Here is a 13953-nt window from a genome sequence, read left to right as displayed (position 1 = left end):
TGTTCAACAAGGTTCAATTGGCCTAGAAAACATCTTCCGTTGTAACAAAAAAAAAAAGAGATGCAGTGTATTAGCTGTTCTGCTGGTAATCAGGTTGCAAAAGCTTGTGTTTCAGATGATACACAACCTGGTCCAAGCCAAATCCCGCCTTCCATTTCCAGATCCATACAGCCTCAACAAGGCAGGGGCTTGAGCAGAGGAATGGGTAGCAAAGACAGAAGAAATAGTGACAGCATTTCTTCTGTCCCACAAAGTGGTGCTGATGACAGCAAAGTACAGGATGATGTTGTAGGTGAAGATGATTCTTTCTCCCACAGGGGCCTTGATAATGATAATGGCAATGATGTAAATAAAGACGTGAATGATGTGGGTACAGACGAAGGTATGTCTATACCAGGAGGTCTTGATAATGTTAATGATGAAAGTGGTTTAAATACAGGTGAACATGTATCTCAATCACAAACAGGTCCTGATTATGGCAACGAGAATTATTTAAATAAAGGAGAAGATGAATCCTCCTCCAAAAGTGACGTTAATTATGGTGATGAAAATTCAGATTGGCAGTGGTACAAATAGAAACACGAATGGAAAGAATGGCAAAGGGGGAAAAGGCAGAGAACTGAGCAGGCGCCAAGGTCAAAAAGGCAGAAGAGGAAAAGGTAGAGGACCGAGCAGGCGCCAAGGTCAAAAAGGTAGAAGGGGAAAAGGTAGAGGATTGAGCAGGCGCCAAGGTCAAAAAGGTAGAAGGGGAAAAGGTAGAGGATTGAGCAGGCGCCAAGGTCAAAAAGCCAGAAGAGGAAAAGGTAGAGGACCGAGCAGGCGCCAAGGTCAAAAAGGTAGAAGGGGAAAAGGTAGAGGACCGAGCAGGCGCCAAGGTCAAAAAGGTAGAAGGGGAAAAGGTAGAGGACCGAGCAGGCGCCAAGGTCAAAAAGGTAGAAGGGGAAAAGGTAGAGGACCGAGCAGGCGCCAAGGTCAAAAAGGTAGAAGGGGAAAAGGTAGAGGACCGAGCAGGCGCCAAGGTCAAAAAGGTAGAAGGGGAAAAGGTAGAAGACTGAGCAGGCGCCAAGGTCGGAAAGGCTGAAGAGGTTAAAGGCAAAAGAGTGAGTGGCATAGGAGGGGGCAGGCATTGGCAAAGGAGAAAGCATTAGGGAGGATGGACTCATAGAAAAAGGGACGGGGACAGAAGAAGGGGCAGCAGCAGGTACATTTTGGTAAAGCTATGATTAAGATGGGACATATTTGTAAGAACCTGAGAAAGAAAATGGAAGCTCCAAATCTACCTGACGGAGGCTCCTTCTGGGACATGTCGAGACTAATTCTTTAAAGCCAGAGTCCATCAATGCTCTGACATGTCATTCATACTTCTATAATGATCATTTATACATTATACTTCTGTAATGTTCATCTTGTTCACTTTTAGTTGGTGCCGTTAGCATCCTAGTGCTACTAGCTATAAAGAAAATGTAATGATAATGAATCCTACTCTTAACTTGTCAAAACTATTACTATTATTACTGCTACTACTCCTCTACTAGTATCTGTGGCTCCTCATTTTAAAAACACATTCTGTAATCTATATATGAAGTATTTGGTTCTGATTAAAGCTTGGCTCAGCATCCACACTGGTCTGTGTGTGTGTGTGTGTGTGTGTGTGTGTGTGTGTGTGTTACAGTGGCACTTTATAGGACAATCAGTGCAACTACTTTAGATTTGTTTCTTAAACAGGCCTCCCTTCTCCAGGTGAAACCTCACGGGGATTAACAGGATCTGTCTGCAGTCATATGACAAAGAAAGCAGCATTTCAATGGTTCCACTCTGTACATTCTGTTTGCATGACTGAATAATACCTTATGAAATAAGGTTGTGACTTTCCTTAAGTGCATTTTTAAGGTTCTTGTTGTGATGTGGTGCTAATTCAATGCATTGGACCGGGAAAACAATTTGAGACAAAATTTGGCGCATTACCTTTCAGTGTTCAACAGAGAGCAGCATAGACCTGCCAATACAACACAAAGAGCAATGTCGTCATCTTTTCATGCAGAGGTGCAGGGGATGTAATGATGATGATGATGATGATGATGATTACTCATCATTGATTGATCATGCCAAAAACAATCGACTACTGTCCGATCTGTACCTGAGGGAGGGCTGAGGGTGGAGGCTGTCAGAGAGAACAGACGTCCTTTGACATAGTAACAGTTTGCTGTGCACCAGGTCACAGGAGGAAATTTACAGCGGACTGTAGATTTACAGTAGATATTTTGGCGACACAGCATGTGAACTGCAGTGTTAATAAACGACAAGCTGCAGGACACTTTGTAACACAGGAACAATATTCTACATGCAGGAACCCTTCCCAACTGAAACACATTGCCACTGGATGTTATTGTAAGTTTGCAACCAACTGACATGTTCTTACTATCAACGTGGCTCTGCAGGGACAATATGACGTATAATTAGGGGTTTTTGAAAACCAACTCCTCCGTCCTAAACAGAAACCCTGGCTGAATGTAGAGGGCCAGTCTTTTCTAAGGGTACAGGATTTAGCCTTCTGGTCTGGAGATGCAGTGTCACTGACAGCAGCAAGGAATCTGGAGGCAGACATCAAAAGGGCAAAGCCCAAAGGATACAGGGTCAACCTCTGGAGCATGTGGAAGAGGTTAAAAGGTATCAGGGACTACAAAAGGACGGACACTGAATGCCAGTGTGATCCATCACTTCCTGATGCTCTGAATGCCTTCTACCCCCATTTCAAGTCCTCCAACTCTTCCCACAGCACCAGGTTTACACTCCCACCAGGGGAGCAGCCCGTCCACGTGTGTTTGTTGCATGTGAGGAGGACGCAGCAGGCTCAGACAACATCCCAGGCAGGGTTCTAAAAGAGTGTGCTCAGGAGCTCCCTGAGGAGCTGACAAACATTTTTAACACCTCTTTGTCCCAAGCTAGGGTACCCTTTTCATTCAAGAAGTCCACTATTGTCCTAGTGCCACAAAGGCACGAAAGACCATTGTCCAGTGGCTCTCAACCCGATCATCATTAAGGGCCTTGAACAGCTGGTTTTGGCAAACATTAAGGACACTGTTTACATCAGTGTGGATTCAAACCAGTAGGCCTACAGGAAGAACCAGTGTGTCTCTGAACCATTTCTGTTTACTTGGCTGTTGGATTTTTAGACAAACAGGCCACAGTCTGTTGGGAAACTTGTAAACTGTATCATCCTCCATCATCATACTCCATCCCCACGGTGTCCTGAGCTGCCTCCTGTACACGCTACTCACATATGATTGCTCTGCAATGTATCCCGGCAATCACACCGTGAAGTCTGCAGATGACCTGCCCTTGGTCGGACTAACCTCCGAAACCGACGAGTCTGTGTACAGGCGGTAGGTGGCAGAACATGGGAAAGACGAAGAAGATGGTGGTGGTTTTTTGGAGGTGAGGCCACACGTTTCTTTGCCTCTGCATTGGAGGAGCAGCTGTGGAGAAGGTGACCACGTTTGAAAACCTGGGACTGCACCTCTCCAGCAGTATCACAGCCAGTATCATTAAGAAGCTTCACCAACTCCTCACATTTTCTGAGAAAGTTGAAGAAGGCTGGACTCATTTACCAGTGTTTGGTGGAGAGCGTCCTGAAATTTTCCAACACTGTCTGATTACATCTGCTAAAAAACTAGCTAACAGCAGTTTGTTGTTCTTTTGAAGAGATTTACATCAGCAGGCACAGAAGCAGAGCATCAAATGTCAGGATGGATCTGGTCACACTGCTCCCCTCAGACAGTGGACTGTGTAGCCTCCGGGTTCGGACAGCAAGGCTGAGGTGCAGCTTCTGCCCTGAGGTTGTGAGGCTAATGAACTTAGTGGCCTCCTTGCCTTAATCTGTCCTCTGCACTTTCACCGACTGATGCACTTTGCCTTAAACATGCTGTTTGTTTTATTTAATTTATGTTTTCACATGTTATATTATCCTATTATATGACCCTTGAACTTTGATTTTCCATAAATCTGATGAACTAATAAATGCTGATCTATCATTCTGGGTTAACCACCTGTAAGCACATAAAGTCTTTAAAATCAGCCCGACTTTTACCGACACTGACCTTTGACCTTTATTTTATATTTAATACTGTAAAGGTTTTTGCCATGATTACCATAAATCCTAGAGTATTTAAATGTTTGTCTTTTAATAATTTTGTTATCATTCCAAGCATTGTCCTGTATGAGTTCAACCTATGTTCATTTGTAAATTGAGATTTTGCACACTAATGATTATTTTGCTGTCACTGCTGTAAAATTGCATCTCTGGACTGTTAGGAGAAAGTAACAGATGTTATTAAGTTCACTCTTTGCTAACTTCACATCAACACATTTAGTCATTTTTATTCAGCATTGTGGACTCAGATCGAGGACATTTATCCGACTTCACACAGCTCTCACTGAACATACTAATATATGACTTTTTTCACATCTGCAATATGAAACAGTCAGTGGAATTGCATATGCTGTGCAAATGTCATCTTCTCCACACTGAAAAGAAGGACAAATGTTGTCTTTCACTGCATGTAGTTCTCCCAGTCAGCCAAAGTGAGCTGGTACCATATCTTAAACATGGTATCTGTTACATGGTTTTTGAAAGTGTTTTACTTGATTCAGCAGCTTTATCTTATCGTTCTTGTTTAACAGGGAAACATGGTCTGACGTAACACAAAGAGGAAGTTTCTGATGAGAAAAAAATTTCACTTTGAAAGATGTTTAAACTTTGACTCTGTGAATTTTGTCACCCATCTTTTCAACATGTATGGAATTGCTTCCCTACGTGTCAACAATTGAAGTGACTAATAATTCTTAAAATATAGCTGGAAACATTTGCCTCAGTAAAGGAAGTAGTGCGGTTGTGGTTCCCTCCAACCAATGAGCCAGTCATCAACAAGGAGAAGCATGTTCGGAGGACGCAGTTTCAAAAGGTGATTGGCACACACCGGGTCTGCATGGGGCCCTCGTGCTGGTTAGGAGGAGGTAATAGTGGGGTGCTCAGGGTTCTGCAAGCCCTTCAGTAGTAACCATGAATCCAGCTCAATCAGTCTCATCCTTCTCTCTCGGACTTTCCACACAATGGTCGCCGTGAATTTGCACGCATGTGGGCATTGATTTAAGAGTTTAACTGGGAAACATATTTATAGAAAGTCTACATTCTTTGACTGGCATTGTGGGAGGGACTCTGGATAAGTGAGAGGAGTGTTCTTCAGAGTACTTACTAAGTAAGTAATCACTTTTGGGATGAGAGGCAGAACAAACTTCTGAATGAACTTCCAGAAAGTCCACTTCCCTTCAAATAGCAGTTTGGGGGAAACTGACTTAACTCCCAGCAACAATGCACCATGGAATGCTGCGCCACATGATTCCTTCATAAAAAGAGCTGCATCCAAAATGTTGCTTCAAAGTAGTGAATGTTTATGAAATCCCATAAGAAACAGGCCAGAGGTTAGTCATATTCTTCAAATACGTTTTTCTTGATCCTAAAAGCCAAAACTTTAGTTTGTAACATGTTTGTGTCCACGTTTTTGCATTTAATTCTATCCATTCTGTCACTTCTGTCTATCCATTCTTATCAACAGAAAAACTTTGCAGCTCTTGGGTTAGGGCAAGCATCAAATGTTTTGTTGTGTTGTTGCTCTTCCTCTTATTTCACCACACAGTAAAATACTAAAAGAGAGAAGTTTTACCTGTTCTTTGTTTTGTAATTCCATATCTTCATCCTCAATCTGCATTTTAGGCACATTTAGCATCTGCAACACCAACAAAGCAAAAATTCTTACTCAAAACTGTCTCCTCTTCTTCCTCCTTAAATGTTGAAAAATATGTTCAAATAAGGGCATAAAACTACTCTGAGCTCTTGGCTGAGGTATAAAAATGTCCCTTCTTCCTGACTGTTGTCACTGCAGCCGCACTGTCCGTCCTCACGCTGTAAAGAAAACAGTTGACAGCCTCCATTAGGCAACTTTCTCCAACCAAGGAGGTAAATGACTTTTATTTTTACTGTATAAATGATCTGTAACGAAGAAGGCAGGAAGTCGTTTTTTTAAATGCAGACCTGTAATTGAGTCTCAGCTCACCTGATTTCTCATCAGTTAATGAGGCCACATAGTATGGAAGCTGAGTGAGGCCAAAATAAAAAGCTGTTTATTCAGATATCTTGACTTCATGTAGCCCACCCCTAGTATAAATTCTGTATATAATAGAAGTCTAGTAGTAACATATTAAAATTAATTGTGGACAAACAACTGCAATTTTACTTTATATACTAACTGTTAGCAGTATATACTATGTTTAAATGTCTATAGTACTGTATGTTGCCATTTAGTGCTTACGGGACATGATGATGACATGAAGCCAACTATACTTCATAAAAAACCATCAAGCAGACATAATACAAATTCAGTTAAGGCAGAAATGCACATGGGGCGTTTACAATGACACTTTATCAGCCAGAACGTTTTGTTTCTGCCATCTAGAGTACAATGATTTAAATAGATGAAGGGACATTTTCACCGGTTTTGTTTAAGAGAACTTTGGTTTTAGGCCAACACTGAAAGAATTGTAGCTTACAAATAGTGATATTTGATATTGTTAATATCTGGAACAGTGATAAAGCCAATGACTTTAGTAGAATGATCTGTAATCTGTACAATAGCACAAACGATTACATGGGTTTAAAAACAAACATAAAGCAGCAGTGGCCCACAGTGAACTACAGGGAGAAAAAATGTCAAGTACGTTTACTTTAAGTACTACAGACTAACTTGCTTTTACTCAAGTAGAAATGTCAATTTGGTTCTTCTTGTGTATTGGTAGTTTTACTTTAAGTACAACTTCACCAATGTTCAACTTGCTCCCCACCCGTTAGTTTAGCGTGTATATATACAATAATGCTAAATGCTCTGCACTGATATAGAGCTTTTCTACGCTTTACACTGCTTCTTATTCACCCATTCACACTCACAATCACACCTGGTTGGGGTCTTAGTGTGTGCAAGTTAGCAAGTTGGGGATTAGTGTCTTGATCAAGGCCACTCCGACATGTGACCAGAGGAGCCGGAGATCAAACCAACAACTGCGATTTTGATGGACGACCACGCTTTCAAACTTCTCTCTGACAATATACATATATATTACAATATCTCTCTTCTTCTGACTGAAAAATGCCTCCATATGACATCACTTGGAGGAACCTTCAGTTCAGATGAGGTCGACTGTGGCGACTGTGGCGCAGGAAGGTAGAGCGGTTGTCCACCAATCTCACAGTTGTTGGTTCAATCCCCGGCTCCTCTGGTCACATGTCGAAGTGTCCTTGAGCAAGACACTGAACCCCAACTTAGTTGCTCCCAGTGAGTGTTGGCCAGCTGCATAGCAGCTCCCCCATCGGTGTATAAGTGTGTGTGTGACTGTGAGTGTGAATGGGTGAATAAGAGACAGTGTAATAGAGTGTGCCAATAGGTAGAAAAGCGCTATATAAATGTAGACCATTTACCATCTTGTTGCTCACACTATGGAGATTGTGATCGTGATCAACCTGCTTTTCTAGAACTCCCCCAGATCATAATATCTGAACACCTAATGATGTAAAACTCCTCTGGGTGATGTCATGGGGAGCCAGTTGAAAATTGATGAAGTTCCCCTTTACAGTTTCTGAATGTTCCCACCACCACTGTCTTTATGGTTAAAGTACTGTACTAATAGATTGGGTTTCTATTCAGATGGCTGCACTGTGGTGGAGGGCTGTGATGGTGGTCGTCTTCCTGTCTACTGAAAACTGTTTGGCTACGGTGGACCGGAATAGGCTTGAACTATTTGTGAATGGCATCTTGAAAAAGTGAGTAAATCATTCTTTGAAGCCATGATGTTAGTTGGTAAAGTGTTCAAACCACCATTAGCCCTTGGGTCAAACATCAAAGGGACTCATTTGCAGGGGATGTCGTTAGAAGGTATAGATATCAGAGCCAATACAAACAAAGCAAGACCTGGGAATGTGCTGGACCCTTACAATAAATATGAGAAAGAAAAAAGCAGTGTGTCAGACAAGTCAGGACCAGTTCTGGCACCACAAAGTTGGAAGCTAAGCATTAGAATTAAATGGGTGGGCCGGGACATTGAAAAGTGGCAAAACGAGTATTTTTACAAGTTCAGTTCTAAAGAGTTTAACTGGAACATTTTATGTTCTGGAGGGTAGAATTATGACAATATGATGATCGTGTTGGTGTAATGATGGAAAACTCAACAGGACACATACATACAACAGCCGAGCCTCAATGTTCTCCTATACTGCAGCTGGGTGCTTTTTGGAGAAATGCACAGTGATACCAGGTTTCATTACAAGAAATATTTTGCAAGCCAGCAGATCTTACACCACTATGCCAGCTTTTAGAGCAGCTCTTCAATTCTGTTGTGTATTCCAAAGACAACTCTTTCTAAACTACACTAGGTTTGGCTACTACCCTACACATCCATATATAAAAGAAACTATAGTAGCTTATGATTTGTGCCAAAGGATCTAATATACATGGTCTCATATTTTAATACTTTTTTTCTTTTGAAGCTATGGAACAAAAGGCATGTTTGCACTGGCTGTACGAATCCCAGACAACCAAAACCAGAATGTTAATCAAATCCTTCAGCAAGTCATTGAAAGTGATCCTCCTCAAAATGTGGAGACTGTCCTCAACAATAAAGAAGTGTACACCGGCACCAGGGTGGTTGGAGCCAAAGGTCTGAAACGAGACAAAGAGGGAGCTGATGATGCAGAGTCACGTGTTGTGGATAACTTAGGCAACTTGATCAGGAAATGTAATCATAATGATTTGTTACTTATCTATGTTTTTGCCTTCCCTTGTGTTGAAAAATGTTCCAGTGATAAACATAGCATCCTTGGAAAATTAAATCATATTCTGCAGTGGAAGAAATATGTTGTTGTATTTTCCACAATATTAACAGATATAGGTGGTGAAACCAATACTGATGAGGAGCGTAGTGAAGCCCTTGAGCGTCTTGGGACGTACCGTGGTGAAAACGGTGCAATTGGTCTAGAAAATATATTTCGTTGTAGAAAACAAAATATTGGGATGCAGTGTACTTGCTGCTCCTCTAGTGATCACATTGCAAAAGCTTGTGTTTCCATTGACAAACAAACTGGGGGCTGGGCCAGTGCAGGGGGCTGGGGTAGAGTAAAATGCAGGGCCAGACGAAGGTGCTGGTCCAGAACATGGGGCTGGGCTAGAAAGAATTGCAGGGCCAGAGGAGGGCTCTGGGTCAGAGGAAGGTGCTGGTCCACAGGAGGAGGCTGGACCAGACTGAATTGCAAGGCTAGAGGATGGATCTGGGCCAGAGGAAGGTGCTGGTCCAGAGGATGGGGCTGGGCAAGAGTGAGTTGCATTTCCAAAGGACTGGTCTGGGCCAGAGGAAGGTGCTGGCCCAGAGGTTGGAGTTGGGCAAGAGTGAGTTGCATTTCCAAGGGATGGCTCTGGGCCAGAGGAAGGTGCTGGTCTAGAACATGGGGCTGGGGTAGAAAGAATTGCAGGGCCAGAGGAGGGCTCTGGGTCAGAGGAAGGTGCTGGTCCACAGGAGGAGGCTGGACCAGACTGAATTGCAAGGCTAGAGGATGGATCTGGGCCAGAGGAAGGTGCTGGTCCAGAGGATGGGGCTGGACAAGAATGAGTTGCATTTCCAGAGGACTTGTCTGGGCCAGAGGAAGGTGCTGGCCCAGAGGTTGGAGTTGGGCAAGAGGGAGATGCATTTCCAAAGGATGGCTCTGGGCCAGAGGAAGGTGCTGGCCCAGAGGATGGGGCTGGGCAAGAGGGAGTTGCATTTCCAGAGGACTGGTCTGGGTCAGAGGAAGGTGCTGGTCCAGAGGATGGGGATGGGCCAGAGTGAATTGCATTTCAAGAGGGGGCGTCTGGGCCAGAGGAAGGTGCTGGTCCACAAGAGGAGGCTGGACCAGACTTAATTGCAAAGCTAGAGGATGGATCTGGGCCAGAGGAAGGTGCTGGTCCAGAGGATGGGGCTGGGCTAGAGTGAATTGCATTTCCAGAGGACTGGTCTGGGCCAGAGGAAGGTGCTGGCCAAGAGGATGGGGCTGGGCTAGAAAGAATTGCAGGGCCAGAGGAGGGCTCTGGGTCAGAGGAAGGTGCTGGTCCAAAGGAGGAGGCTGGACCAGACTGAATTGCAAGGCTAGAGGATGGATCTGGGCCAGAGGAAGGTGCTGGCCCAGAGGTTGGAGTTGGGCAAGAGTGAGTTGCATTTCCAAAGGGTGGCTCTGGGCCAGAGGAAGGTGCTGGCCCAGAGGATGGGGCTGGGCAAGAGTGAGTTGCATTTCCAAAGGGTGGCTCTGGGCCAGAGGAAGGTGCTGGCCTAGAGGATGGGGCTGGGCAAGAGTGAGTTGCATTTCCAAAGGGTGGCTCTGGGTCAGAGGAAGGTGCTGGTCCACAGGAGGAGGCTGGACCAGACTGAATTGCAAGGCTAGAGGATGGATCTGGGCCAGAGGAAGGTGCTGGTCCAGAGGATGGGGCTGGACAAGAGTGAGTTGCATTTCCAGAGGACTTCTCTGGGCCAGAGGAAGGTGCTGGCCCAGAGGATGGGGCTGGGCCAGAGTGAATTGCATTTCAAGAGGGGGGGTCTGGGCCAGAGGAAGGTGCTGGTCCACAGGAGGAGGCTGGACCAGACTGAATTGCAAGGCTAGAGGATGGATCTGGGCCAGAGGAAGGTGCTGGCCTAGAGGATGGGGCTGGGCAAGAGTGAGTTGCATTTCCAAAGGGTGGCTCTGGGCCAGAGGAAGGTGCTGGCCTAGAGGATGGGGCTGGGCAAGAGTGAGTTGCATTTCCAAAGGGTGGCTCTGGGCCAGAGGAAGGTGCTGGCCTAGAGGATGGGGCTGGGCAAGAGTGAGTTGCATTTCCAAAGGTTGGCTCTGGGCCAGAGGAAGGTGCTGGCCCAGAGGATGGGGCTGGGCCAGAGTGAATTGCATTTCCAAAGGTTGGCTCTGGGCCAGAGGAAGGTGCTGGCCCAGAGGATGGGGCTGGGCCAGAGTGAATTGCATTTCAAGAGGGGGGGTCTGGGCCAGAGGAAGGTGCTGGTCCACAGGAGGAGGCTGGACCAGACTGAATTGCAAGGCTAGAGGATGGATCTGGGCCAGAGGAAGGTGCTGGCCTAGAGGATGGGGCTGGGCAAGAGTGAGTTGCATATCCAAAGGGTGGCTCTGGGCCAGAGGAAGGTGCTGGCCCAGAGGATGGGGCTGGGCCAGAGTGAGATGCATTTCCAGAGGACTGGTCTGGGCCAGAGGAAGGTGCTGGCCTAGAGGTTGGGGCTGGGCAAGAGTGAGTTGCATTTCCAAAGGATGGCTCTGGGTCAGAGGAAGGTGCTGGCCAAAAGGATGGGCCTGGGCCAGAGTGAATTGCATTTCCAGAGGACTGGTCTGGGCCAGAGGAAGATGCTGGCCCAGAGGTTGGGGTTGGGCAAGAGTGAATTGCATTTCCAAAGGGTGGCTCTGGGCCAGAGGAAGGTGCTGGCCCAGAGGATGGGCCTGGGCCAGAGTGAATTGCATTTCCAGAGGACTGGTCTGGGCCAGAGGAAAGTGCTGGCCTCGAGGATGGGGCTTGGCTAGAGTGAATTGCATTTCCAGAGGACTGGTCTGGGCCAGAGGAAGGTGCTGGCCCAGAGGATGGGGCTGGGCAAGAGTGAATTGCATTTCAAGAGGGGGGGTCTGGGCCAGAGGAAGGTGCTGGTCCACAGGAGGAGGCTGGACCAGACTGAATTGCAAGGCTAGAGGATGGATCTGGGCCAGAGGAAGGTGCTGGCCTAGAGGATGGGGCTTGGCTAGAGTGAATTGCATTTCCAGAGGACTGGTCTGGGCCAGAGGAAGGTGCTGGCCCAGAGGATGGGGCTGGGCCAGAGTGAATTGCATTTCAAGAGGGGGGGTCTGGGCCAGAGGAAGGTGCTGGTCCACAGGAGGAGGCTGGACCAGACTGAATTGCAAGGCTAGAGGATGGATCTGGGCCAGAGGAAGGTGCTGGCCTAGAGGATGGGGCTGGGCAAGAGTGAGTTGCATTTCCAAAGGGTGGCTCTGGGCCAGAGGAAGGTGCTGGCCCAGAGGATGGGGCTGGGCAAGAGTGAATTGCATTTCCAAAGGGTGGCTCTGGGCCAGAGGAAGGTGCTGGCCTAGAGGATGGGGCTGGGCAAGAGTGAGTTGCATTTCCAAAGGGTGGCTCTGGGCCAGAGGAAGGTGCTGGCCTCGAGGATGGGGCTGGGCAAGAGTGAGTTGCATATCCAGAGGGCAGCTTTGGGCCAAAGGAAGGTGCTGGCCCAGAAGGGGAGGCTGGGCCAGAGTTAGTTGCATTTCCAGGGGACTGGTCTGGGCCAGAGGAAGGTGCTGGCCCAGAGGTTGGGGCTGGGCCAGAGTGAGTTGCATTTCCAGAGGACTGGTCTGGGCCAGAGGAAGGTGCTTTCCCAGAGGTTGGGGCTGGGCCAGAGTGAGATGCATTTCCAGAGGACTGGTCTGGGCCAGAGGAAGGTGCTGGCCCAGAGGTTGGGGCTGGGCAAGAGTGAGTTGCATTTCCAAAGGGTGGCTCTGGGCCAGAGGAAGGTGCTGGCCCAGAGGATGGGCCTGGGCCAGAGTGAATTGCATTTCCAGAGGACTGGTCTGGGCCAGAGGAAAGTGCTGGCCTCGAGGATGGGGCTTGGCTGGAGTGAATTGCATTTCCAGAGGACTGGTCTGGGCCAGAGGAAGGTGCTGGCCCAGAGGATGGGGCTGGGCAAGAGTGAATTGCATTTCCAAAGGGTGGCTCTGGGCCAGAGGAAGGTGCTGGCCCAGAGGATGGGGCTGGGCAAGAGTGAATTGCATTTCCAAAGGGTGGCTCTGGGCCAGAGGAAGGTGCTGGCCTCGAGGATGGGGCTGGGCTAGAGTGAATTGCATTTCCAGAGGACTGGTCTGGGCCAGAGGAAGGTGCTGGCCCAGAGGTTGGGGCTGGGCAAGAGTGAGTTGCATTTCCAAAGGATGGCTCTGGGCCAGAGGAAGGTGCTGGCCTAGAGGATGGGGCTGGGCAAGAGTGAGTTGCATTTCCAAAGGGTGGCTCTGGGCCAGAGGAAGGTGCTGGCCCAGAGGATGGGGCTGGGCAAGAGTGAATTGCATTTCCAAAGGATGGCTCTGGGCCAGAGGAAGGTGCTGGCCTAGAGGATGGGGCTGGGCAAGAGTGAGTTGCATTTCCAAAGGGTGGCTCTGGGCCAGAGGAAGGTGCTGGCCTCGAGGATGGGGCTGGGCAAGAGTGGGTTGCATTTCCAAAGGGTGGCTCTGGGCCAGAGGAAGGTGCTGGCCTAGAGGATGGGGCTGGGCAAAAGTGAGTTGCATTTCCAAAGGGTGGCTCTGGGCCAGAGGAAGGTGCTTGCCCAGAGGTTGGGGCTGGGCAAGAGTGGGTTGCATTTCCAAAGGGTGGCTCTGGGCCAGAAGAAGGTGCTGGCCCAAAAGGGGAGGCTGGGCAAGAATGAGTTGCATTTCCAAAGGGTGGCTCTGGGGCAGAGGAAAGTGCTGGCCCAGAGGAGCAAGCTGGGTCATAGTGCATTGCAGGGCCAGAGGAGGGGTCTGGGCTAGACGAAGGTGTATTGTCAGAGCAAGGTGCAGGGCCAGGGGAATGTGTTGGGCCAAAGGAAGGACCAGGATAGGTGGATGGGGCTGGACCAGAGGATGGAGCAGGGTGGGAGGTTGGAGACAGGCCAGAGCAGGGGGCTGGCACCGAGGAAGGAGCAGGGTCAGAGGATGGGGCTGATCCAGTACAAGGGGCAAAGGGCATTTAACCTTAAAATAGGAAGTTAGGTCCTGGCAAAAAACAGCAGCTAAATAATCATCCTTTCGTCAGAGCTCTATTGCTGATTAATAAGAATAATTCTTTAAAGGCAGAGCCACAGCAGCTCTGTTACATT

Source organism: Channa argus, chromosome 3, assembly GCF_033026475.1.
Source record: "Channa argus isolate prfri chromosome 3, Channa argus male v1.0, whole genome shotgun sequence".
NCBI lineage: Eukaryota > Metazoa > Chordata > Actinopteri > Anabantiformes > Channidae > Channa > Channa argus.
Note: the sequence above shows the minus strand (reverse complement) of the source record.